Source organism: Micromys minutus, assembly GCF_963924665.1.
Source record: "Micromys minutus genome assembly, chromosome: 15".
NCBI classification, from domain to species: Eukaryota; Metazoa; Chordata; class Mammalia; order Rodentia; family Muridae; genus Micromys; species Micromys minutus.
The window spans coordinates 32,360,751-32,385,405 of NC_137984.1; the positions used below are offsets into that span (position 1 = coordinate 32,360,751).

The window sequence follows — 24,655 nt, forward strand, 5'->3', positions numbered from 1 at the left end:
TATGTATACCATATTAATGATATGTGTGTGTGTGTGTTTAGGTTTCCCATGGAGAGTAGAACATCTGATTCCCCTGGATCTGGAGTTACAGACAACTTTAAGTCCTGCTCTTCCAAAAGAGTAACAAATGCTCTTAATCCTTAAGCCATTTTGCTAGCTCTTCTAACTTCATTCCTGATCATGAGTGTTCAGATTTTCTCCAGAAAGTTCCAGAGGAAGTCTTCATGAGCCATATATAGAGAATGTGTAAGCCTGCATGTGTGTGTGTGTGTGTGTGTGTGTGTGTGTGTGTGTGTGTGTGTGTTTATGCTGGGTAAGGTGCAAGTTTCTTGTGATGTCTCAAAAATGCCCTGCAAATAAAAATAGAAAACCATAACCAAAAACGATTTATGATGAGCTATGTAGACTGTCAATTATTTCTATCCACTCAACCTTTATGTATCATGTGGGTTATGAATATGGAGACAGGGCTGGCATACATTTCTTCATTTGGGAAGATAGTCTCTGTAATAGACTGAAGGAGGTAGTTGAACAATTGTAATGCCTACGGATGACAAGTTTTTAATCTCTTGTCACTTAGCCTTTAGCACTTACAGTTTAGTCTGTGTTGTCTAGTTATACAGATCTGTGTTTGTCTCCTTCACTGGGCTTGATAGGAAAGATGGATGAGACTCAGGGACCAGCATGTGGTAGATGCTGAAGAAGAATCCAGCCACATCACACAGAAGCATGGGAGTAAATTGTGGAGACACTGTTAGACAGAGAAATGAATGGTTCCTCTTCAGTGTTGCAGCTAAAGACCCCCCTTATTCATTTATTCTTCCAGTTGTTAAGTTTTTCTGAGCTACCTAGTAGTGGAAATATATGCATTGATATTTAATATGTGTGAGTGAAAAAAGAATGAAATATTAATCTAATGTGCTAAGAACCCAGCTCAGTAGTGAGTGTGTGGGCAAGTGAGGACCATGCTGTGAAGTTGGCTTCAGGAAAGGTCATATATAGAAAGACTAGCAAGACAACAGGATTTTAATCACATTGAAGTCACAGCCAGTTCGAAATTATGCTGATCTGGTGCATAATAACCTACCAAATAAATATGTTCCAAGATCCAGGACAGGAGAGAATTTTTAGCCTCTTGGTCCATATCAGATTTGCCTCCACTGTCATTCTGTTTGTCAATCCACCTGCTTGCTTTCCAAAAGATGAAAAGCTGTAATTTGATTCAAGATGGTCTTTGAATTGATGAGTCTATTTCTTTTTCTTAAATCCTACTTTGAAATGTTAAGAGCATCTAAATTGAGTCTAGCTCTTTGGGATCAGTTTAGGCAAAAAGAATGTTGTCACATTTATTCTACATGTACATACATTCTAATATGTTAAGCACAACCCCATCTTCTGCTCCTTCTGGGGTTCTCAACCAGTGTCACAACCCTTTTGGGGATCACATATCAGATATTCTTCATATCAGATATTTACATTACAATTTATAACAGTAGCAAATTACAGTTATGAAGTAACAATAACAATCTTATGGTTGGGGTCACCACAGCATAGGAACTATATTAAAGTGTTGTAGTATTGGGAAGGTCGAAGACCACAGAGCTACAAGATTTACCTTTCACAGTTAGCTAGATGTGCAATATCTCAAGCTTTAGCTTCAGGAAACCAGTACTTGTCTAGTCTTCGAATCTAGGTAATGTGAAATTAAACTCTTATGAGTGCTTGTGCAGACCTAAGTCTGAAATATAACAAAAACATTACTAATTACTGCAGCTAAATCTGAAAGTAAGATACTAAAAAACTAACCAACAAAAGAATTTTGAGATTCATGGTGAAATGCAGATGTTCAAATTAATCTCTCTCTCTCTCTCTCTCTCTCTCTCTCTCTCTCTCTCTCTCTCTCTCCCTACTTCCCTCCCCCTCTCACCTTTTTAGTTTATATAGGCATGTTGAACATTTATGATTCCAAACCTTCAATCGATTCTAAGATATTATCACACCAAAGATATAGAATGCTCACACTGGAGTTTAAAGGTGAATGTAAATTCAGAACAGCTGACGGAACTATGACCAGAGAAAGAACTGCAAGTATTCCAAACTCCTAGAGTTGGTCATGGTTTGATTTGTAATCCCAGAATGTGGATGGATGGAACAGAAAGAGATGAGACTGGTGTATATGGTGAATTCAATGTAGCCTGAAATACAATGCAAGTCTCTATTTATAAAAGAGAGGATCATTAAGAAAGGCCAAGCATCACAACATTTAGAATACAAAAGCTGGATTAAGAGAGCAAATGGTGTGGCTGGGTTAATGGGATGTTTGTGTTGAAGATGACCTCAAGTATCATCTATTCCATCATTCTTAAATCCTTTGAATATGAAGCTCATGAAAAACTTGATGGGGGTGATATTATCAAAAATGTCACACAGGAACAGGGTATTCCTTAAATCTCAAACGTGTATGCACAAACCTATAATTCTGCTCTTTGGCTTTTGCAGATCACGCTTAAGAGGCAAAAGGAAGCTTTGTTAGAATTATCAACAAAGGCAATGCTCAGGCCCTGCACAGGGGGGAGAGTTTCTAAAAGAACTGGAAATAACTGAAGTACGTGCCTATACTTCCGGGATAAAAACGCTGTAGAACTAATTATATAGACTCATCAGTTAAGTTTCTGAAAATAATTTAATGATAATCACATAAACGCACACGTTAACAACACTTTAAAAAATTCTCTGCTATGCAAAGCTTGGAACTGAGAAAGTTTCACTCCCACACATACAAGAAGAAAATCATTGAAGCAATGAAAACTCAATGATTTCCTTTAAATACACCAAAGAACTGGAGGTATAGGGCCAATTACTACCCTAAAATCGGGAGATACTTACAAACATATTCAGTCACAGCCCAGAGCAACTTCCTTGAAGTGGAAACCACTTGTGCTGGAGTGAGAGAAAACACTTGGCACCATTTTGAAGAACCTTCTAGAGACTGGGGATGGACCTGTGTGGGAATTAAAACTTCTAGATGCCTTTGTCTGAAGCACTCCTGTAATCATTTAGTGGATTTTCCTGGAGAAGCCTCACCAGGTTCTCACATTAAAGATTAGAGGAAAATTTCTTTCTGTGTCTAGAACCTGACTTCCTAAGGAAGTGACTCACCAGCATCATCTCTGCCCAGGGGGATTGATGAGGAACTGATGAGATCCCTTTCATCTATAAACACAGGAACAGGGGATATAGAACAAGACTGAGAACCAACACTAATGGGATGTCAGGAACTCAGACCAACTTTAAACTGGACATTTTGCTGTCAAGTGGTGCATGAAATCCATCTCTCCAGAGACCAAGGCCAGATCGCTGCAAATCATGGCCAGCCTGGTTTACAGAATGCACAGCACAAAGAATGAGCCTTGATGTAAATTATAAACATTTCTCTGATAATGATGGGTCAGTATAGCACTATTCATCATAATAAACATGTCACTCAGGGTTGGATGTATTGGTTACAGAGGAGGCATTGATGGATGTGTGTGTACACCGGGAATATGAAAAGTCCATGCATTGTTCTCTCAATTTTGCCAAATATGTCTTAATATTGCTTTAAGATAAAGTATATTCAAAGTTTTGCTGCAATAGGATTTTTAATTCAACACAGTAACAGTAACACTGGCTTAGGCCACTGTAAGACATGGGTTAGTAAAGCAAACAACAGCAGTGTTACAAATGATGAGAGGGAGAGACAGAATGTTCTCTGCGAGGACCCGTGCCTTCCTGTAGATTGGCACAGTGGGTTCACGTCTTATCCATCACTACACACCGGAAACTCAAGGAACAAAATGAATGCTACTGACAGACTAAAGAGATGAAACGGTGGGTCAAGATGTGATCCTCTGTTAAAACTGTGGGAGGCAGAACAAGACGGAAATATAAGAAGCAAGGGAAGTTGCAGTGTCACAGACGAAAGTATATGAGCGGTGGTCACAGAAGGCCAGGTGGAACTGCACAGGCAGTTTAAAAGTGAAGGAGACAAAAATATTGTAACATGTCAGCACAAATCAAAGTCGGATGTGACTGCAGACAATACAGTCTGAAAGAGAAGATTGTTAGGTGTAAGGAGAGGCATTGCCAAATAATGGAAGTAGGGCTTTAGATTTTTCAAAGTCTAACAATTTGTATTGGGTAGGTACTTAAGATCAGAATTTCAGGGAGGAGCTCAAGGAGCAGCTCTGTTGTGACAGAGGCCAAGTGGTGAGGCCCCAGTCCTGGAAGGACAGTAACTACCCCTGTGGCTCATCACCATGCCTTTCGATCTGGCTTAGATGAAGGCAGCCAAGAGGAAGCTGCCCAAGCTCGACAGCATCCCAGAAAGGGACATGAAAAGGGAAATGCTGTCACAGAACCTCAGGTGGCAGAAGAGAAAAATGAGAAGGACAATGGCAGAGAGACCACAGAAGTGGATTTGCTGACCAAGGAACTGAAGGACTTTGAGATGAAGAAAGCTGTTGCTTGGGCTGTCACTGGTGTCCTGGCTTCTCACCCCAACACACTGATGTCCACATCATCAACCTCTCACTCCCCTTTCATGGTCAAGAACTGCTCAGTGACACCAAACAGGAATTAAACTCAGGCCGGCGCTATGGCCTCGTTGGCTTAGATGGAATTGGAAAGTCCATGCTGCTCTCTGCTATTGGGAAACGTGAAGTGCCCATCCCAGAACACAGTGACATCTACCATCTGACTTGTGGGATGCCTCCTAGTGAAAAAAGCACCCTTGCAGTGCGTGATGGAGGTGGACACAGAGCGGGCCATGCTGGAGAGGGAGGCTGAGCGCTTAGCTCATGAGAACGTGGAGTGTGAGAAGCTCATGGAGCTCTGTGAACGGCTGGAAGAGCTGGATGCTGACAAAGCTGAGGTGAGGGTCTCACAGATCTTCCACGGATTGGGTCTCACACCTGCCATGCATCGCAAGAAGCTGAAAGGTTTCAATGGCGGCTGGCGGATGAGAGTTGCTCTTGCTAGAGCCCTGTTTATTTGGCCCTTCATGCTGCTTCTGGACGAGCCTACCAACCACCTGGACCTGGATGTGTGGCTGGAAGAGGGACTTAAGACTTTCAAGAGCGTTTTGGTCCTGCGTCCCATTCCTGGCACTTTGGTCTGTACCAAATCATCCACAAGAAACTGAGGTATTGCATGAGTGATTATGATCAGTATGTGAAGACACGGCTGGAGTTGAAGGAGACCCAGATGAAGAGGTTTCACTGGGAACAGGACCAGAGAGGACACATGAAGAACATTGCCGGGTTTGGCCATCGCAGTAACAAGTTGGCCTGGCAGGCTCAAAGCAGAGAGAAAACACTACAGAAAAATGGTGGCATCTGGACTGACAGAGAGGGCTGTGAGTGACAAGACACTGTCATTTTATTTTTCACTGTGTGGTAAGATCCCACCACCTGTCATTGTGGTCTAGAATGTGAGCTTCAAGTATACAAAAGATGGGCCTTGCATCTATAATAATCTAGAATTTGGCATTGAACTTGACACATGAGTGGCTCTGGTAGGCCCAATGGAGCAAGGAAGTCCACTCTGTTAAAGCTGCTAACTGGAGAGCTTCTGCCTACAGATGGAATGATCTGGAAGCATTCTCATGTCAAGATAGGGCATTACCATCAGCACTTAACAGGGACAGCTATACCTGGACCTTTCACTGTTGGAGTACACGGTAAAGTGCTACACAGAGATCAAGGAGAAGGAGGAGATGAGGAAGATCATTGGGTGATATGGCCTCACTGGTAAACAGCAGGTGAGCCTAATCCAGAACCTTTCTGATGGGCAGGAGTGCTGAGTGTATCTGGCCTGGCTGGCCTGTCAGAACCCTCACATGCTCTTTCTGTGCCTACCAATCACCTGGACATTGAGACCATTGATGCTCTGGCAGATGCCATCAATGAGGTGAGGATGGCATGATGTCATGCCCTGTCTTAGCCGTGATTTAAGACTCATCCAGCAGGTTGTACAGGAGATTTGGGTCTGTGAGAAGCAGACAGTCAAGTGTCCTGGAGACATTCTAGCCTACAAGGAGAACCTCAAGTCTAAGCTGGTAGATGAGGAGCCCCTGCTCACTAAGAGGACCCACAATGTGTGAGCCTTCAGCCAGGCTTGGGTCAGGAATGCCACCTGGAGACTGCCAGCTGACACCTGACCAGTCACTCAGGACAGGACCCTGGGGATGCACTCCCATATTGCTGCAACGCTGCCCTTGGTCTCTCCCCTCAGCCTGCCTTCGCTACATCATATCTCCAACTGGACGGCACCTGTCCATGTCCCACCCTCCTTCTTTAGGTCTTCTGTTTGGACTCCGCTGGCTGTTCTCTCCAGACCCTTGCTAGTTACCTTGCCCCGAAAGATGCAGCTAGGAGTACCTGGGTTAATCCAAGGGTCCAAGCCCTGATCTGGCCCTGGAAGAATTCAAGAGCCTCATTTTATGGGTTTTGATGATGTTGGAAAAATACCGCCAGCCCATCACCCCATTGCTTATTGCTTCTGGTTTGGAACTCTGGGGCAGGGCCTAGTCTTGGTAGGTATTTTAATAATTATTTAATAGTGTAGATCTATGAGTGAGTCATCTACCAAGTGGCCAATAGAGAGGAGCCTACAGACCTTACAAAAACGTTCATATTTTCAAAATAAGGGAGGCAAAAATTGTTACATTTATGAAGAAAAGCAGAGAATTTACTCTTGCACATGGACACTTGTTATATCTTTCAGAATATAAAACAGGAATGAAATACCACGCCACACTAGTAGAAGAGATAAATTCCCAAGCATGTGGAGCCTCAGGAATCTCATTCCTTCTTGGTAGCATGCAGAGTGACACAGCCGCTTGGGGACAAGAGCTTGGCAGTTTCTTGGAGCTAACCACAGGCTCACTCTTCAACTGAGTATGCACCCAAACGTCCATTCAGAAACATGTGTTCAAATGTTCATAGAAGCTTTATCCACAACTGTTCTTGACTAGAAATACTCAAGATGCTCTTCAATTGATAAAGTCGCAAGCACATTAGGATGTTCTCAAAAGGTAGAATATTGCTCATTGATGAAAAGTGATCAGCTAAGGCATAAAACTTAAATGCTAAGTAAAAGATCTTTTCAAAAAGGTGTAGTGTTATGCCCAAGACACAGGGACCCCCAATGGCCACCAAGGAGCTGATTTCAATGCAGCAAGCTTGGGGGATTTTCATATCAATACTTAAGTTCATATTTTAAAAACTGCATTTCTGGAGTAATCTGCAGGAACTGAATATGGGGGCAAAACCACCTGTCCAACAGTATACTAAGTTATCTGTTCTTTACAGGATGTCTTAGGTTATCTCTATGTACTTGACCCTGCTATTGGGATGTTTATTCTAGTGGAATTTGTGGCTCATGAAGCCTGGAATTAGAGTTTAGGCCCCGGTCTTGCACAAAATGGAGTGTCTTCAAAAATGGTTGGAGTTTGTTGGGTTTTCTAGTAGGATGTAGTGACATCACCTGAAAGCCCTGCATTTAAAATGTGGAGAAAAGAGGACTAGAATTGCAAGGTCATCCTTGGCAACATAGGAAGTCTGAGGCCAGCCTGGACTACATGGGCTTTCTCCCCCAAGCAGAACAGTCTAAAAACAAAAGAAAGCAGAAGCAGAAGATGCAAACTAGGATAAAGGGAATGTCATGAATAAATCTATAATAACTGAGTCCCCAGATTAAAAACAAAAGAAGTGGGTGAGGTTCTCAGAGATTTACAGAACTCTACCAGACACTCACAGATGAGGAACAGCATGTAGGCAGGACAAATTGTAGGTGGCAAGTTTCCCTTCCTGGTACTGTCCCCACTCCCTCCAAGATGCTGAGTTTTCCTTTTTCATTTAAATCAAGTCTCTTCTTTCAGCAAGGGTGTTTACAGTGTTAGGAGGGGCTAATTCATAGCAGAATTGGGATGCTGTCTGACACTTGGGGTTACAGCTGCTACCCCAAGTCTTCTGTTCCTCAGCTACAGTATTGTGCCTTCAGCCATTTGGTCAAGGAGCTTAGAATAGGTTTCCCTGGCAGAGTGCACTAGTCACAGGTTTTAAGTCACCCAGATGGGGCAAGTGGGTGGTTTCAATTAAGCAACCGTCAGGACTAGTCAACCCCAAAGGGATGGAATGGTCTATAACTCTGAGACACATGTGGTGGCTGTGGAGTCCCTTGTGGGGAACAAGATGAAAATTGACCCATCCCAAAGGGAGAAAGGGGGATGGGAGGAGGCGATAGTCCATGGCAGGCAACCAAAAGAGCTTTGAAGTGACTGGTATATGTGGAAGGAGCTCAGGTAGCCAACCTGGGTCTTGTTTCCATGTAGGTCAGCTCCATTTAACTTTTGACTCAGATTTATAAAGCACAAAGCTGTAAAGTTTGATTTTGTTCAATTGGTCCCTTTCTCTTTTGTTGCTTATGTTGGTTCCATATTGAATAATATATTTTAAAGTCCAAGGACATAGAGACACATTCTTACATTTTCTTCTGAAAGTTTTATGGCTTAGAGATTTCATGAGAACATTTTGAAAAAGAAAATTTATCTATTGTTTTGTAATTTTATTTTATGTCTTTTACACATATGAGAAGTTTAGTCCATTTAAGGGATCATAAATAATCAAATATTTTAAAAATTCTTGGTCAACCTTTAATTTTATCATATGAGTTCATAATCTCAGAATAAAAGACAGCTTCTCAAACACACATACAAAAACAATATAATTTTATATTCATTATAAAATCTTTAACTGTGTACAGTGTTCAGTAGATTAAAGTATATAAAACTATTAAGAATTTATTTGATCTAAAACAATAAAATTTTATACAACTCAATGAATATAACTATGTAAACTGTAAGGCATTTTAAAATAATTTAAAAACTAATTGCCTAGAGTCTTAGTAGTTTTTTCTTTCGTTTCAGATCCATATAGGTGAGAATGATTTTGTCATTGGTAAATAAATTTTATTTAACTAAGTTATTCAATATTCTGTAACAGATAAACTTAAAAAAACTATATAAAATCTACTATAAATCAGCATAGTTACAACAATTAAAACCATGTTAACTCTATGAGGAAATACATTTCATTTCAGGTAAAAATGTAATGTAAGTTAAATTTTTTTGTATTTCTGTAGATAGGTTTTTAGAAGTGTATTTGCTCAAGATTCATACTCCATGAATACTGAGATACATTCTTTACTGCTCCTATGATCTCTGTGATCATTTTGGATGATCCTAGAATTAGCAACAAGAAACAGTCTAAGTTCATAGACTTCATTTGCATATGTAACATGACATTTTCTGTTATTGAATATTCAATAGTAATTCAATATTCAATTAGACCCAATTAGATTTTGCATATGAAAACTTTAAAACTTATTCCTCCCAAGCAAACAAACAAGCAAGAAAAATTGCTGCTCTGTACACAAAACAAGAAAGGAAATAATCAACCAAATTTAATCTAAATCATGTGTTTTACTTCCTGTCTTATCCTCAGTTATCTTCTTTCTAATTTTGATTTCCTGACTTAGAGACTTGCTCTGTAGCCCAGACTGGATCTTTACTCACAAGTCACTTGCTTCAGCCTCCTGAGGGTCTGGTTACAATCATGTGGCAAGGTACCCACCTATTTCTCTTTTTGTTGTCACTACCTTGATTGGGTCATCAGTGTCTGTTCCACTTCATTTCTCATTAAATTTTCATTAGAAAGCCTGAATAATCTTGCCTCTCACACACACACACAAACAGACAAACAAACTGGAAAAAGGAAAAAAAATCCAGTACATTCTTTTTGTTTACTCTGTGAAGTATCTTCATGCTCTTGCCAACATAAGAACACCCAAGACCAAATCGTTATTAAAACAACTCATTACACATAGATCTGTGTGAACATACACACATACACACACATACACAAATACACACACAAACACACACTTACATTCACATACACACATGAACATACATGTACACATATTTTACATACATGCACACACATGCATACACATTTATGTACACACATATGTACACAATTTATATACACATATACACATGCATATATACATTTATGTCTGCATACACACACAGACACATGCACACACATACACATGCAAACTGTGCTTGTTACCTCTTGTCAGCTTGGTAGAGTTGATAAATACAAGATAGAGTCACTTGGGAAGAGGGAACCTTAAGTGAGAAAATGCTTTCCTCAGATTGCCTGTTGGTAAGTGTGTAGGTAATTGTCTTGATTAATGCTTAATGCAGGAGGGACCAGTCCATAGTACATGGTGTCACTCTTGGGAAAGTGGCCCTGGGTTATAGGTCACTTGTCCATGGTTCTGCTTCAGTCCCTTCCCAGCTTGAGTTTCTGCCTTGGTTCCTGTCAATGGTGGACTATGATGCAGATGTGTAAGTTAAATAAACTCTCTTCCTCAGGGTTCTTTTTGTTATGGTGTCTTTATCATAGCAAAAGAAAGCAAATCAAGTTGCATACATACATATGAGTATATACATTCACATACATATAACAATACATGCACACATGAATAAACAGCATGCATATACACACATAACACATACACTTTACCACAACTTCATATATACACATACACATACATACATTTACACATTCACAACTCACAAATGCACACTCAGATACACATTTATACTTAACACATATAATATTCATATATTCTACACATACATATGCATTTCTACACACTCATCTCGAGATACACACACACACAAATGCTCATATGCACAACACATTTACCTGTATTAATTTCAAACTTTTATTCAGAGTAGTTAAATGTAGCCATAATGTGTAAACGATGTAAAAGTGATCTTTCTATCTAGGAAGCCTGAAACTCACTAGCTGAGAAGATGCAATCAGGCCACTAGGGCTCTGGCTTCTTCATGACCCACTTCCCAGCTCATCTCTTATCTTTCTGTCTCAGGAGGGGGGAACTTCCTGACCTGCTTGGCATGTTTTCTACTGTTTTCTGACAGCAGCACATGCTCTGACCTGTGTCCCATGTTTCAATGTCATCCCTGCGGTAACTCTTCTTTTCTTATTTATTCCCCAGCTCAAGCACTATTCATCCCTTGGCATCTTTGCTGTCTTCCATATGCAAGCGCTTGCTCCTTTCTCTCACATCCTCTGTGCTTGCTGTTGTAAACTGGATGATCCTATCTGTACATTTGCCAGCACAGGGCCTGAAGTGTCTTTTCTCCTTCGCACCATGCAAGTGCCACCTTGGTACCCGTATATGGAAGTGCTCCTTTGGAGACCACCATGGCTGAATGAGGGAATATAGCACTTACTAACTTTTGTCATCAAAATAGCCCCAAGTCAACTGCTTAACGTTTATTGGAATATAGGCAACAGCGCTGCACATTTTCCGAGTGTGGGGTATGATGGTTAGTGTCCCCCTTCTACTGCCTTACTAAGTCTTCATAACAACCCACAGAACGTCAGTTCGCATTATCCCCACTAAACCTTACAGTTTAGGGCAGAATTCAAACCTGGATCTGTTTGGATCCTGAAGATTCTTCTTTCCCATTTCTCAGCCTCATCTTGCTAATGAAAAGCTCCAGGAGAGAAGCTTTTTAGGGACACGGAAGCATAATTTAGGACCATGCCTATTCCATCCTACAAGAGTATTTTGGGGGTTTATGGGCATTGAAATAGACATCTGAGGAGGAAGAGTTCTCACTGTATTGTCCTGACTAATCTTCCCTTTCTGTAGAGGGAACATGGTCTACAAAGGCAACAGCAAGGAGAAAAAATCAGCAAAGGTCTTCTTGGCAGACATGCTAGTGAGCTAGTCACTCACAGCAAGGTAATTATTAGAATCATCAGAACGTGTTCTCAGCCCTAATGAAAGCTTTTCCTTGGGGAATCTCTTGGTGGTAGTTACTTACACAAATTATTTCTCAGGAGCCCCACTGTAGGTTGACTAGACCAGCTTTCAATTAAATTGCTGTGATTTTGGAGTGGTGGGTGAATGAAAGACTTTTTTTTTTAAGGGAGCAGTTTCTTATCTAATGAATAACTACCTGCCAGCCTATGAAATTTAATAGTATTTCTGTCACTGCACATCAAAAAGTAAATTGCAGGGTGGGAAGTTAACAAATTCTTGGTGTGGATGCTGCCAGTTTCCTTTTTTTCTTATTTTCTGAAAGCGTCAAGCAGTGACAGATTGTAAGAGAAGCAGGGAGTCTCTGGCTGACTGCTGGTTCCACTGCAGATTAAGGAGGCATCTAAAACAGGCAAGCCTCTCATCCAGAGCAATAGCCTGGGTCTTTGTCCCAGCTTCCTCTGTATTTATGTGTATTGTTATGTGATTCGGGAGGTTCAAATGTGAAACTTAACAACAAATCATAGTCAAAGTCACTGTCAACAAAACCATTGCCATTAGTTGGTGTTTCCAGAGGTTATCTTGAGTCTGCCAGTGATTACATCACAGCAGTACAATGTGTGGTTTCCTTGGGAGGCTACGCACTCACTATGAGCCAGGACCTTTGTATGACTGAGAACAGTGTCACAACCATGCTTTGCCATTTTCTGGTTTTGTTTTTCTGTTTAGGGTCTTAATGGTATTAGTCAAGTTGGTGTTCAACTTGTGAGCTCTAGCGATCCTCCTGCCTCTGCTTCCCAAGTGGTTGGTACTACAGGTATCTGCCCCCATATGTAGTTTTATTTTATTTTTTAAGGTTTGAATGTACAAATAAATGTATCCTCATGCTTTGATCACGTGAACATTTGCTTTGCCAGCCTGGCACCCATTTCTTCCCCCTCTGGAACTGCTATTTCCATTACTCTACAGGGAACCGCCCCATCTCCAGGCTCAGCTCATGTGGTTTGGTACTTTGACTCTAACCTCAAGTTCTAGCAAAATCGTCTAGTTCCTTCCTTTGGCCATGATTCACAGATAGGTATATAAAGCAAGATACATTCAGATAGACTGAATCTTTGAGATTTTGCTGGGCCCACTAAAAAAAATCAAGATTTTCGAATTTGGTATGATGAAAAGTTAAATGGGAATTTCCAGCAGAAATAACACAATTCCTAGGGTACAGATAGGCAAGGAGGAGGAAGTGAATGGAGAAGGGAGCATGCTCTGATTAGGAAGGTTGGTTTGAACAGAGAGATGACAGATAAATGAGAGACAGAGGTGGAGAGCTGACAGATAATAACTGGTAGATAAACAATAGAGCCCTCACACTCCTCATTCTACATGTGGCTCTTAGAGGCTAGATTGTTTTTAGTATAGAATGGCACTCCCCTGCCTTCAGATGCTTGCACTGACTCAGAGCTCTGCATACGTAGACATATCCAGTCCAACAGGCCAGTTATACATTCTACTGCTGGAAACTGAAGGCAGACTTTGTTACACCAAGGTATAACCAAACAACAGAAGGCTTGATAAAATAGCCATTTTATCAAGTTAAAATACCAGGGATGGTGTCATTTTTATCATTTTGTGAGGAAACCAAACACAGGACAAAAAAACTGAGACCTCAGTAAAGAGTTTTAGGGCTTGACCTCAAAGTTGATTGTCTATTATGAGATGTGATTACAACTGACTTTTATTTTCTCACAGTTGGAAGGGACTAACTGAGGAGACATGAATCAATGCTGAGGAAAAAAGCATTGAAATCTGCTTTGACTGTGAAAGGGAATTGGGATCAGGGGACCCAGTCAAAGTTGCCCACAGAAATAAAATCAATATAAGAAGTACAGGGAACTTGGGAGGCTCACTTCATTGGTCTTTTGTTTAATGCAGCTGACTTTTATGTAAAATATCTTAAAATACATTTTAAGCAACAGGATGAAGAGAAAGAGGGCTGCCCTGAAAGCTCCAGATTGGTCATTATTCCATTTGGAAAATACACAACACTTTTTGATGCAGACCTACAAATACGGGGCTTTATGAAGATTCATGCAAAACAGCACTCGGATTCCACATTTCTCCTTGTAACAGCCTAGCTATGGAGAAAGGAAATGGCTCAAGTCTTTGTTTCTGTAAAATTCAGATGGCAATGCCATTGATATTTCACAGCAGTAGTTTCATTATTACAGTAGCAAATGACAGGAACATGCTCAGAGAAAGAAGCACCTTCACTGAGGACCCACTGTAGCCTGAGCACTGGGCTAACTGATCATCAGTATGATGTCATGTGTTCCTCTCTATGACCTAATAAAGCGATAGCTTATATTACTCACACTGTACAGACTAAGAGAATTGGGTTGGGTTTGGAGGGAAGATACCATATATATATATATATATATTTGTGGTTTTGGATGAAGGTGTCTACCCAGGAAACAACAGAACAGACTTGTTGATAAGGTAATTGAATCCAGAATTCAACAAAGTTTTTTTTTTTTAATTCATTTGTATTGCTTTTCTTCTAACAGAGGTAGTAAAATTCAATATAGAAAGATCAAACTAAATTGCCTACACATGACAGCTAGAGAAGATGAGTAGAGATCTTCTAAATGAGAACGTAATACTGTAGGGGCAACTCATCCTGGGAGTGTTTTCACAAGTGCAATGTGATTTAAGACTCACATCCCCAGCTCCAGTCTAGATTTAGAGCTAGATCCATTTTCTTATCTACACTCAATTCTTTCTGCAACTCTCTGACTTGGAAACCCATTTGTGTCTCTCACTTTGAAACAGAGTTGTGGGTAAACTCATGCCAAGTGTTTGCTCAGTACTCCCCCTTTCGTTTCCAGTGTGATTTGTGATCACCAACTTATTGAGAGAGTCTCTACACCCTCAACCTAAGTCTTACAGACTTATGCTTGAAAACTTGATCAACAGTTAGCAGGAGTATTTGGGAAGGATTAGGAGGTAGGGTGCTGTTATGAATACTAATTTGGATTTCTGTACGTTAGATTATTCAGTTTCTAAATAAATGACATAAAACCTTGATATTTATAGTAAGCCTTAATATCACCAGAGCTGGGCAGATATCAGTTCTATAAGCTATTATGTCTACTTCCCTGTCAATAACCCAAGATACAACTTGCTATCTTCCTCCTAGGCCACTCTTACTCTAACTGGCCAGGGCTCATGGCCTTGTTTTCATAATTTACCTACCTTATGGCATCTTCTTCTCTCTCCACCTTCTCTTCCCTTCATCCCTCTGTGGTCCTGTTTCAGACCCCAAAGCCAGGAACCAAAGAACCATCTATTTTTCTTCTGCCAAGCTATAGGCTGTAGGTATCTTTATTAAACAAATACTTTTAAATTAAGGAGCAAGGTTACATAGCATTCCTTGGTATATATGAAGATTTCCTCCTCCCTGTGGACAGCAAGACCAAATCTCAACAGTGTGACCTTGTTGGGGAAGGTGTCACTAGAGGAGGGTTCCAAGTATTCAAAATATCACACCATTCACAGCCTCCTGCCTCCTGATTGTGTCTCAGGATGTGAGCTCTCAACCATCACTTCAGTGCCATTCCTGCCTGCCCGCTGCCATACTCCTCACTGTGGTAGCCACAGACTGTAATCATCTGGAACTGTCAGCCCCAAATAAATGCTTTTTTTCATAACTTGCCTTCATCATGGTGTTTTATTATAATTGAAAATTAAGGAAGGCAGTTTTTAAGCCACAAAAGCTAGGTGCAAACCAAAAGAAATAGAAATAAAATATGTTTTTATAGTTTCACAGAGCTGACTATAGTGGAGAGAATGAAGGAGAGTGTCCAGAGGCAGGGAGACATTTCTCCATCAGCATTGACCATGCGTAGTTTTGACCACTTGGAAGTATAGCCACTAATACTCTACATATGTGGCAATACTGAAAACAATAGATTTCACAGCTAATCATGTTAAAGGGTTGAAATAATAACTATAGAATCGGAAGATCTGTAGCAAAGTTAAACTTGTATTTTAAAAACAATCCCCATTTAGTGAATTTTCAATCTGTCTCTCATTAAGCATGCACAAATATGACATTTTGGATAAAAATTAAATTAGGTTTTATAGAAAGAATTACAAATGACAACTTTAGGCACTGCATTGTCTATTTCAGAGGCATTTGGAAAACCAGTAATGGTAAATTTTTGGATTGACTGGGGAAAAAGAGGGAGGACTCTTTGTCTTGCTCCAGGTTGAATAAAGAGGAGCCACTCTGGTGTGTCTTAGATGCATAGACTTCTGGCGTCCAGTTGAGCAGCAAAGATAATCTGAAGGGCTCCTGAGGGCTATCTTGTGGATGTAGACTGACTATGATGACAATGCACTGAGTGCCTGGGAAGATATCAGCCTGGATCCAGATAAACTGCAATGTAGTTGACATTCTCCAGTTTCCTTTGGTGCCTATAAAGCTTGTTTACCAAACTGAACAGACGACAGGATGCCAGGATTTATGTATGTTTAGACTAGGCACACACAGCACTTCCTACCTATGGCCTGGCAAACACCAAATCCCCAGCATTCATTTTAAAATTCGGCAGCTACAGATATGGTACAGTTTTTAAGAAGTAGAAGAGTTTGGTGGTTTCATATGGGATGGATCCTCAGGTGGGACAGTCTCTGGATGACATTTCCTTCAGTCCCTGTTCCACTCTTTATCCCTGTATTTCTTCCCATGAGTATTTTGTTCCCTATTCTAAGATGAAAAATCTACATTTTGTTTTTTTTTTCTTTTTGAGCTTCACGATTTGTGAACTATTTCTTGGGTATTCTGAGATTTGTGGCTAATATCCACTAATCATTGAGTGCATACCATGTGTGTCCTTTGTGACTGGGTTACCACAATCAGGATGATATTTACTAGTTCCATTCATTTGCCTAAGAGGTTCATAAAGTCATTGTTTTCATTTTTTTAAAATTGAACAATTTTATTTTAAAAAACAGAGATAAATGTACATATGTTAAAAGCATTTTTGCATGAAAATATATGAATACATTTTTGTCAGTACTTGACTTTTTTATAGGTTTGATAGTATGCATTAAAATCTTACTAGTTACAGTGAGCATAAAGTACACATAAAAAAAGATGTAACCTGGAATTAGTCAAAGTTTTCTTAGTGTGTAAAGAATAAGCATAATTATTTTTCTTTCTTTCTTTCCTTCTTTCTCTTTCTTTCTTTCTTTCTTTCTTTCTTTCTTTCTTTCTTTCTTTCTTTCTTTCTTTCTTTCTTTCTTTAGCTTTTGTTTTTCTTGAACTTCATATGGTCTGTGAGTTGTTTCTGGAGTATTCAGAGCTTTCTGAGGTTAGTATCTAATTATCAGTGACTACATATTATGTCTGTTCTTTTGTGACTGGTTATCTCACTCAGGGTGATATTCTCTAGATGCAGCCATTTTCTTAAGAAATTCATAAAGTCGTTTTATAGCTGAGTAGTACTCCATGGTGTAAATATACCACAGTTTTTGTATCCATTCATCTGCTGAAGAACATCTGGGCTCTTTCCAGCTTCTGGCTATAATAAATAGGGCTGCTAAGAACATTGTGGTGCAAGTGTCTTTGTTGTATATTGGAGCTTTTCTGGGGTATATGCCCAGAAGTGGAATAACTAGGTCTTCAGGTAGTACTATGTCCAATTTTATGAGGAACTGCCAGACTGATTTCCAAAGTGGTTGTACCAGTTTACAACCCCACCAACAGTGGAGAAGTGTTTCTCTTTCTCTGCATCCTCTCCAGCATCTGCTGTCATCTGAATTTTTGATCTTAGCCATTCTGACTGGTGTGAGGTGGAATCTCAGGGTTGTTTTGATTTGTATTTCCCTGATGGCTAAGGATGTCTAGCACTTCCTAAGATGCTTTTCCTCCACCCAATATTCCTCAGTTGAGAACTTTTTGTTTAGCTCTGTACCCCATTTTTAAATAGGGTTGTTGTATTTTCTGGTGTCTAACTACTTGAGTTCATTGTATATCTTGGATATTAGGCCTCTATCAGATGTGGGGTTGGTAAATTTCTTTTCCCAATCTGTTGGCTGCCGTTTCATTTTCTTGACAGTGTCCTTAGCCTTACAGCAACTTTGCAATCTCATTAAGTTCCACTTGTTGATATTTGAGCTTAGAGCACAAGCCATTTTGTTCTATTCAGGAAACATTCTCCTGTCCCTATGTGTTCAAAGGTTTTCCCTAATTTCTCTTCTAATAGTTTCAGTGTACCTAGTTAAATGTGGAGATTTTTGATCCACTTGCACTTGAGCTTTGTATCAGGGAATAAGTAAGGGTCAATTTTCATTCTTCTGCATGCTGAGTGCCAGTTGGACCAACACCATTTGTTGAATAGGCTGTCTTTTTCCATTGAATTTTACAGCTCCTTTGTCAAAAATCAAGTGAACATATATGTGAGGGCTCATTTCTGGATCTTCTAGTCTATTCCATTGATCCCTGTGCCTATCTTTGTACCAGTACCATGCAGTTTTTAACACAATTGCCTTGTAATATATCTTGAGGACAGGGATGGTGATTCCTGCAAATGTTTTCTTGTTGTTGAGGATGGATTTCGCTATTCTAGGTCTTTTGTTATTCAAGTTGAAATTTCACATTGCTCTTTATAGCTCCATGAAGAGTTAAGTTTGAATTTTCATGGGGATTGCATTGTAGATTTCTTTTGGTAAGATGGCGATATTTACAATGTTGATCCTTCCAATCCATGAGCATGGGAGATCTTTCCATTTTCTGAGAACTTCCTCGATTTCCTTCTTCAGAGTTTTGAAGTTCTTGTCATAATACACTTGCTTAGTTAGAGTCACATGGTCATCTCACTAGATGCTGAGAAAGCATTTGACAAAATTCAACACCCCTTCATGTTAAAAGTCTTGGAAAGAACAGGAATCCAAGGACAATACCTAAACATAATAAAATCAATATAAAGCAAACCAACAGCCACATCAAACTTAACAGTAGGAAACTTGATGCAATCTTACTAAAATCAGGGACACAACAAGGTTGCCTACTCTTACCTTACCTATTCAACACAGTACTGGAAGTCCTGGTTGGAGCAATTAGACAGCAAAAGGAAATCAAAGGGATGCAAATCAGAAAGGAAGAAGTAAAAACATCACTCTTTGCAGAAGACATGATAGTGTACTTAAATGACCGCACAAATTCCACCAGAGAAATCCTACAGCTGATAAACAAGTTCAGCAAAGTGGCTGGATATAAAATTAGCTCAAACAAATCAGTAGCCTTCCTATATTCAAAGGACAAATGTAGAGAAAGAAATTAGGGAAAAGATACCTTTCACAATAGTCACAAAAACTATGAAATACCTTGGTGTAACTCTAACTAAGCAAGTGAAGGACCTATATGACAAGAACTTCAAACCTCTAAAGAAGGACATCGAGGAAGATCTCAGAAAATTGAAAGATCTCCCATGCTCATGGATTGAAAGGATCAACATTTTAAAAATTGCCATCTTACCAAAAGCAATCTACAGATTCAATGCAATCCCCATCAAAATTCCAACCCAGTACTTCATTGAGTTGGAAATATCAATGTGCAATTTCATCTGGAATAACAAAAGACCTAGAATAGTGAAGTCCATCCTCAACAACAAGAAAACATCTGCAGGAATCTCCATCCCTGACCTCAAGCTATTGTGCAATTGTGCTGAAAACTGCATGGTACTGGTACAGAAATAGGCATGTGGATCAATGGAATAGAATAGAAGATCCAGAAATGAGCCCTCATGTATATGGTCACCTGATTTTTGACAGAGGTGCTGTAAACATTCAATGGAAAAAGGACAGCCTATTCAACAAATGGTGTTGGTCCAACTGGCACTCAGCATGCAGAGGAATGAAAATAGATCCTTTCTTATCTCCTTGTACAAAGCTCAAGTGTAAGTGGATCAAAGATCTACACATTTAACTAGGTACACTGAAACTATTAGAAGGGAAAGTAGGGAAAATATTAGAACACATAGGCACAGAAGAAAATTTTCTGAACAAAACACCAATGGCTCAAGCTCTAAGGTCAAAGATTAACAATGGTACTTAATGAGATTGCAAAGTTTCTGTAAGGCTAAAGACATTGTCAAGAAAACAAAACAGCAGCCAACAGATTGGGAAAAGATCTTTACCAACTTCACATCAGATAGAGGCCTAATATCCAAGGTATACAAAGAACTCAAAAAGCTAGACACCAGAGAATCAAACAACCTTATTAAAAAATGGGTTACAGAGCTAAACAAAAAGTTATCAATTGAGGAATATCGGGTGGAGGAGAAGCATCTAAGGAAGTGCTCGACATCCTTAGCCATCAGGGAAATGCAAATCAAAACAACCCTGAAATTCCACCTCACACCAGTCAGATTGGCCAAGATCCAAAACTCAGATGACAGCAGATGCTGGCCAGGTTGCGGAGAAAGAAGAACACTTCTCCACTGTTGGTGGGGTTGTAAACTGATACAACCACTCTGGAAATCAGTCTGGTGATTCCTCAGAAAATTGGACATAGTACTACCTGAAGAACCAATTATTCCACTTTTGGGCATGTACCCCAGAGACACTCCAGTATACAAGAAAGGTACATGCACCAAAATGTTCACAGCAGCTCTATTTATAATATAGATATATAATATAATATAATAGCCAGAAGCTGGAAAGAAGCCAGATGTCCTTCAGTAGATGAATGGATACAAAAAATTGTGGTACATTTACACAATGGAGCTATCAGAAACAATGAATTAACCAAATTCTTAAGAAAATGGTTGCATCTAGAGAGTATCATCCTGAGTGAGATAACCCAGTCACAAAAGTACAGACGTAATATGCAGTCACTGATAGTGGGATGCTAACCCCAGAGGCTCAGACTGCCAGAGAAACAACTCACAGAGAAGCTTAAGAAAAAAAGAAAAGAAATCAAATCAACCAAACAAAAAAAATTATGCTCAATCCTTACACACCAAGAAGATGTTGACTAATTCCGGGTTACATCCTGTTTTACATGTACTTTTTGCTCATTTGTAACTAGTAAGACCTTAATGCAGAGCATCAAATCTTAAAAAAGAAGAAAAAAAAAAGGCAAGCACTGACAAAAATGTATTTGTATACATTTTTGCAAACATGTTTAAAATTTTTTTCTTTTATCTTTGTTTTTTAAAATAAAGTTTAAAAAAAAGAGTCACACCAAGATATTTCATATTTTTTGTGACTATTGTGAAGGGTATTTTTCCCTAATTTCTTTCTCTGCCTGTTTGTCCTTTGAGTAGAGAAAGGCTACTGATTTGTTTGAGTTAATTTTATATCCAGCCACTTTGCTGAACTTGTTTATCAGCTGTACAAGTTTTGTGGTGAAAGTTTTGAGGTCACTTAAGTACACTATCATGTCATCTGCAAACAGTGGTGTTTTTATTTCTTCCTTTCCAATTGGTATCCCTTTGATTTCCTTTTGCTGTCTAATTGTTCCAGCCAGGACTTCCAGTACTATGTTGAATAGGTATAGGGACAGAGGGCAGACTTGTCTAGTCCCTGATTTTACTGGGATTGTTTCAAATTTCTCATAGTTATCTTTGATGTTGGCTATTGGTTTGCTGGATATTGCTTTTATTATGCTTAGGTATGGGCCTTAGATTTCTGTTCTTTCCAAGACTTTTAACATGAACGGGTGTTGAATTTTGATAAGTGCTTTCTCAGCATCTAGTGAGATGACCATGTAGATTTTTTCTTTGAGTTTGTTTATATGGTGGATTACGTTGATGGAATTCCACATACTAAACCATCTCTGCATCCCAGGCGTGAAGCATACTTGATCATGTTGAATGATCGTTTTGATGTGTTCTTGGATTTTGCTTTGCAAGTATTTTGTTGAGTTTTTTTGCATCAATGGTCATAAGTGATATTGGTCTGAAGTTCTCTTTCCTTGTAGGGTCTTTGTGTGGTTTAGGAACAAGGGTCATTGTGTGCTTAAAAAATGAGTTAGATAGTTTTCTATCTGACTCTATTTTGTGGAATAGCTTGGAGAGTATTGGTATTAGGTCATCAATGAATGTCTGATAGAATTCTGCACTGAATCCATCTGGACCTGGGTTTTTTTGTTTGGGAGCCTTTTGTGACTGCTTCTATTTCTTTAGGTGTTACTGGATTTTTAGATGGTTTACCTGGTGCTGGATTAACTTTAGTACCTGGTATCTGTCTAGGAATTCACCCATTTCATTCAGATTTTCCAGCTTTGTTTTGTATAGGCTTTAGTAGTAAGATCTGATGATTTCTTGAATTTCCTCAGTTTCAGTTGTTATGTACCCACTTTCCTTTCTGAGTTTGTTAATTTGGTGCTCTCTGGTTGCCCTCTAGTTAGTCTTGCTAAGGGTTTGTCAATCTTGTTAATTTTCTCAAAGAATCAGCTCTTGGTTTTGTTGATTCTTTAAATGATTCTTTTGTTCTATTTGGTCAATTTCTGCTCTGAGTTTGATTATTTCTTGCCATCTACTCCTTCTAGGCATATTTGCTTCCTGCGTTCTAGAGCTTTCAGTTGTTCTGTCAAGTTGCTAGTGTATGCTCTCTCCAGTTTCTTTTTGTAAGCACTCAGAGCTATGAGTTTTCCTCATAGCTGCTTTCATTGCATCCCATAGGTTTGGGTATGTTGTGCTTTCATTCTCATTAAACTCTAAAAAAATTCTTAATTCCTTTCTTAATTTCTTCTTTGACCATGCTATCATTTAATAGAGCAATGTTTAGTTTCCATGTCTATATGGGCTTTTTGATGTCTTTGTTGTTATTAATGAGCAGCCTTAGACCGTGGTGATCTGATGGGATGCATGGGAGAATTTCAATCTTCTTATATCTATTGAGGCTTGTTTTGTGACTGATTATATGGTCAATTTTGAGAAGGTGCTGTGAAGTGCTGAGAAGGTGTATTCTTTTGATTTATGATGAAATGTTCTATACATGTCTATTAATACCAATTGGTTCATAACCTTTGCTAGTTTCACTGTGTCCTTGTTCAGTTTCTGTTTCCATGATCTGTTCATTGATGAGATTTTGGTGTTATGGTCTCCCACTATTATTGTTCAGGGTGCAATATATTTTTTGATCTTTGGTAGGGTTTCTTTTATGAATATGGGTGCTCTTGTATTTGGAGCATATATGTTAAGGATTGAGAGATCCTTCTGACAAATTTTTCCTTTAATGAGTAAAAAGTGTTCTTCCTTAACTTTTTAAAATAACTTTTGGTTGAAAATCTAGTTTATTCGATATTAGAATGGCCACTCCAGCTTACTTCTTGGGGCCGTTTGCTTGGAAGGTTTTTTCCCAACCTTTTACTCTGAGATAGTGTCTGTCTTTGTTTCTGAGATGAGTTTCCTGAATACAGCAAAATGCTGGATTCTGTTTATGTATCCAGTCTGATAGCCTATGCCTTTTTATTGGGGAATTGAGTCCATTTATGTTAACATTTATTAAGGAATAATTGTTGCTCTTTCCTGCTATTTTTGCTTTTAGAAGTAGAATTGTGCCTGTTTGTCTTTCTTCTTTTGGTTTTCTTGCTCATGTATTTTCTTGTTTTTACTAGGATGTAGTTTCCCTCCTTGTATTGTGTTTTCCACCTATAATTTGTTGTAGTGCTGGGTTTGTGGTCTGATATTGTGTAAATTTAGTTTTGTCCTAGAATATCTTGGTCTCTCCATCATTAGTGATTGAGAATTTTGCTGGGTATAGCAGCTTGGGCTGACACTTGTGTTCTCTTAGGGTCTGCATGATGTCAGTCCAGGATATTCTAGCTTTCATAGTCTCTGTTGAGAAATCAAGTATATTTCTGATTGGTCTGAATTTATATGTTACTTGACCTTTATCCCTTACTGCTTTTAGTATTCTTTCTTTGCTTTGGGCACTTGGTGTTTTGACTATTATGTGTTGGAAGGAATTTCTTTTCTGGTCCTCTTTATTTGGAATTCTGTAGGCTTCTTTTATGCTCATGGTCTTCTCATGCTTAAGGGTAGGGAAGTTGTCTTCTACGATTTTGTTGAAGATATTTACTGTGCCTCTTAGTTGATATTCTTTGCTCTCTTCTATTCCTATTATCCTTAGGTTTGGTCTTCTCATTGTGTATTGGATCTCCTGGATATTTTGGGTTAGGAGCTTTTTGGTTTTTGCATTTTCTCTGACTGTTTTGTCTATGTTTTCAATGTTGTCTTCGGCTCCTGAGATTTTCTCTTCCATCTCTTGTAGTCTGTTGGAGATGCTTGCATCTGTGACTCCTGATTTTTTTTTTTAGGTTTTCTACCTCCAGGATTGTCTCTTTTAGTGTTTTCTTTATTGTTTCTATTTCCATTTAAAATTACTTCTTCAATTCCTTCATCTCTTTGGTTCTGTTTTCTTCTAGTTCTTTGATTTCTTTGAGCATTTTTCATTTTTCTTTTTTAAAAGCTTCTGTTTCTTTATGCTTTTCCTCCCATTCTTGTTTAAAGATCTCCATTGTCATCTTGAGGTATGATTTCGAGTCTGAGTCTTCTTTTTCTGGATTGTTTGGTATTCAGCTGTTTGCTGTGATTCGAGAACTGGGTTCTGATGTTGCCAGGCTGTCTTGGTTTTCATTCTATAAGATCTTTGGCTTTCCTCTTGCAATCTTGTTATCTGTGATTGTATGTGGTCTTGTTGTCTGTGATTGCTTCCCCTCTCTCATCTACCTGACCTG

At 39.2% G+C, this 24,655-nt stretch overlaps 1 pseudogene across 1 annotated transcript; it reads left to right on the top strand.

Annotated features, from left to right (window-relative positions):
• Positions 1-2,331: 2,331 nt before the first annotated feature.
• Positions 2,332-6,142, top strand: LOC308430437 (ATP-binding cassette sub-family F member 2-like; annotated as a pseudogene). The gene is made up of 2 exons: positions 2,332-2,437; positions 4,320-6,142. The product of its transcript is annotated as an ATP-binding cassette sub-family F member 2-like (transcript).
• Positions 6,143-24,655: the final 18,513 nt, after the last annotated feature.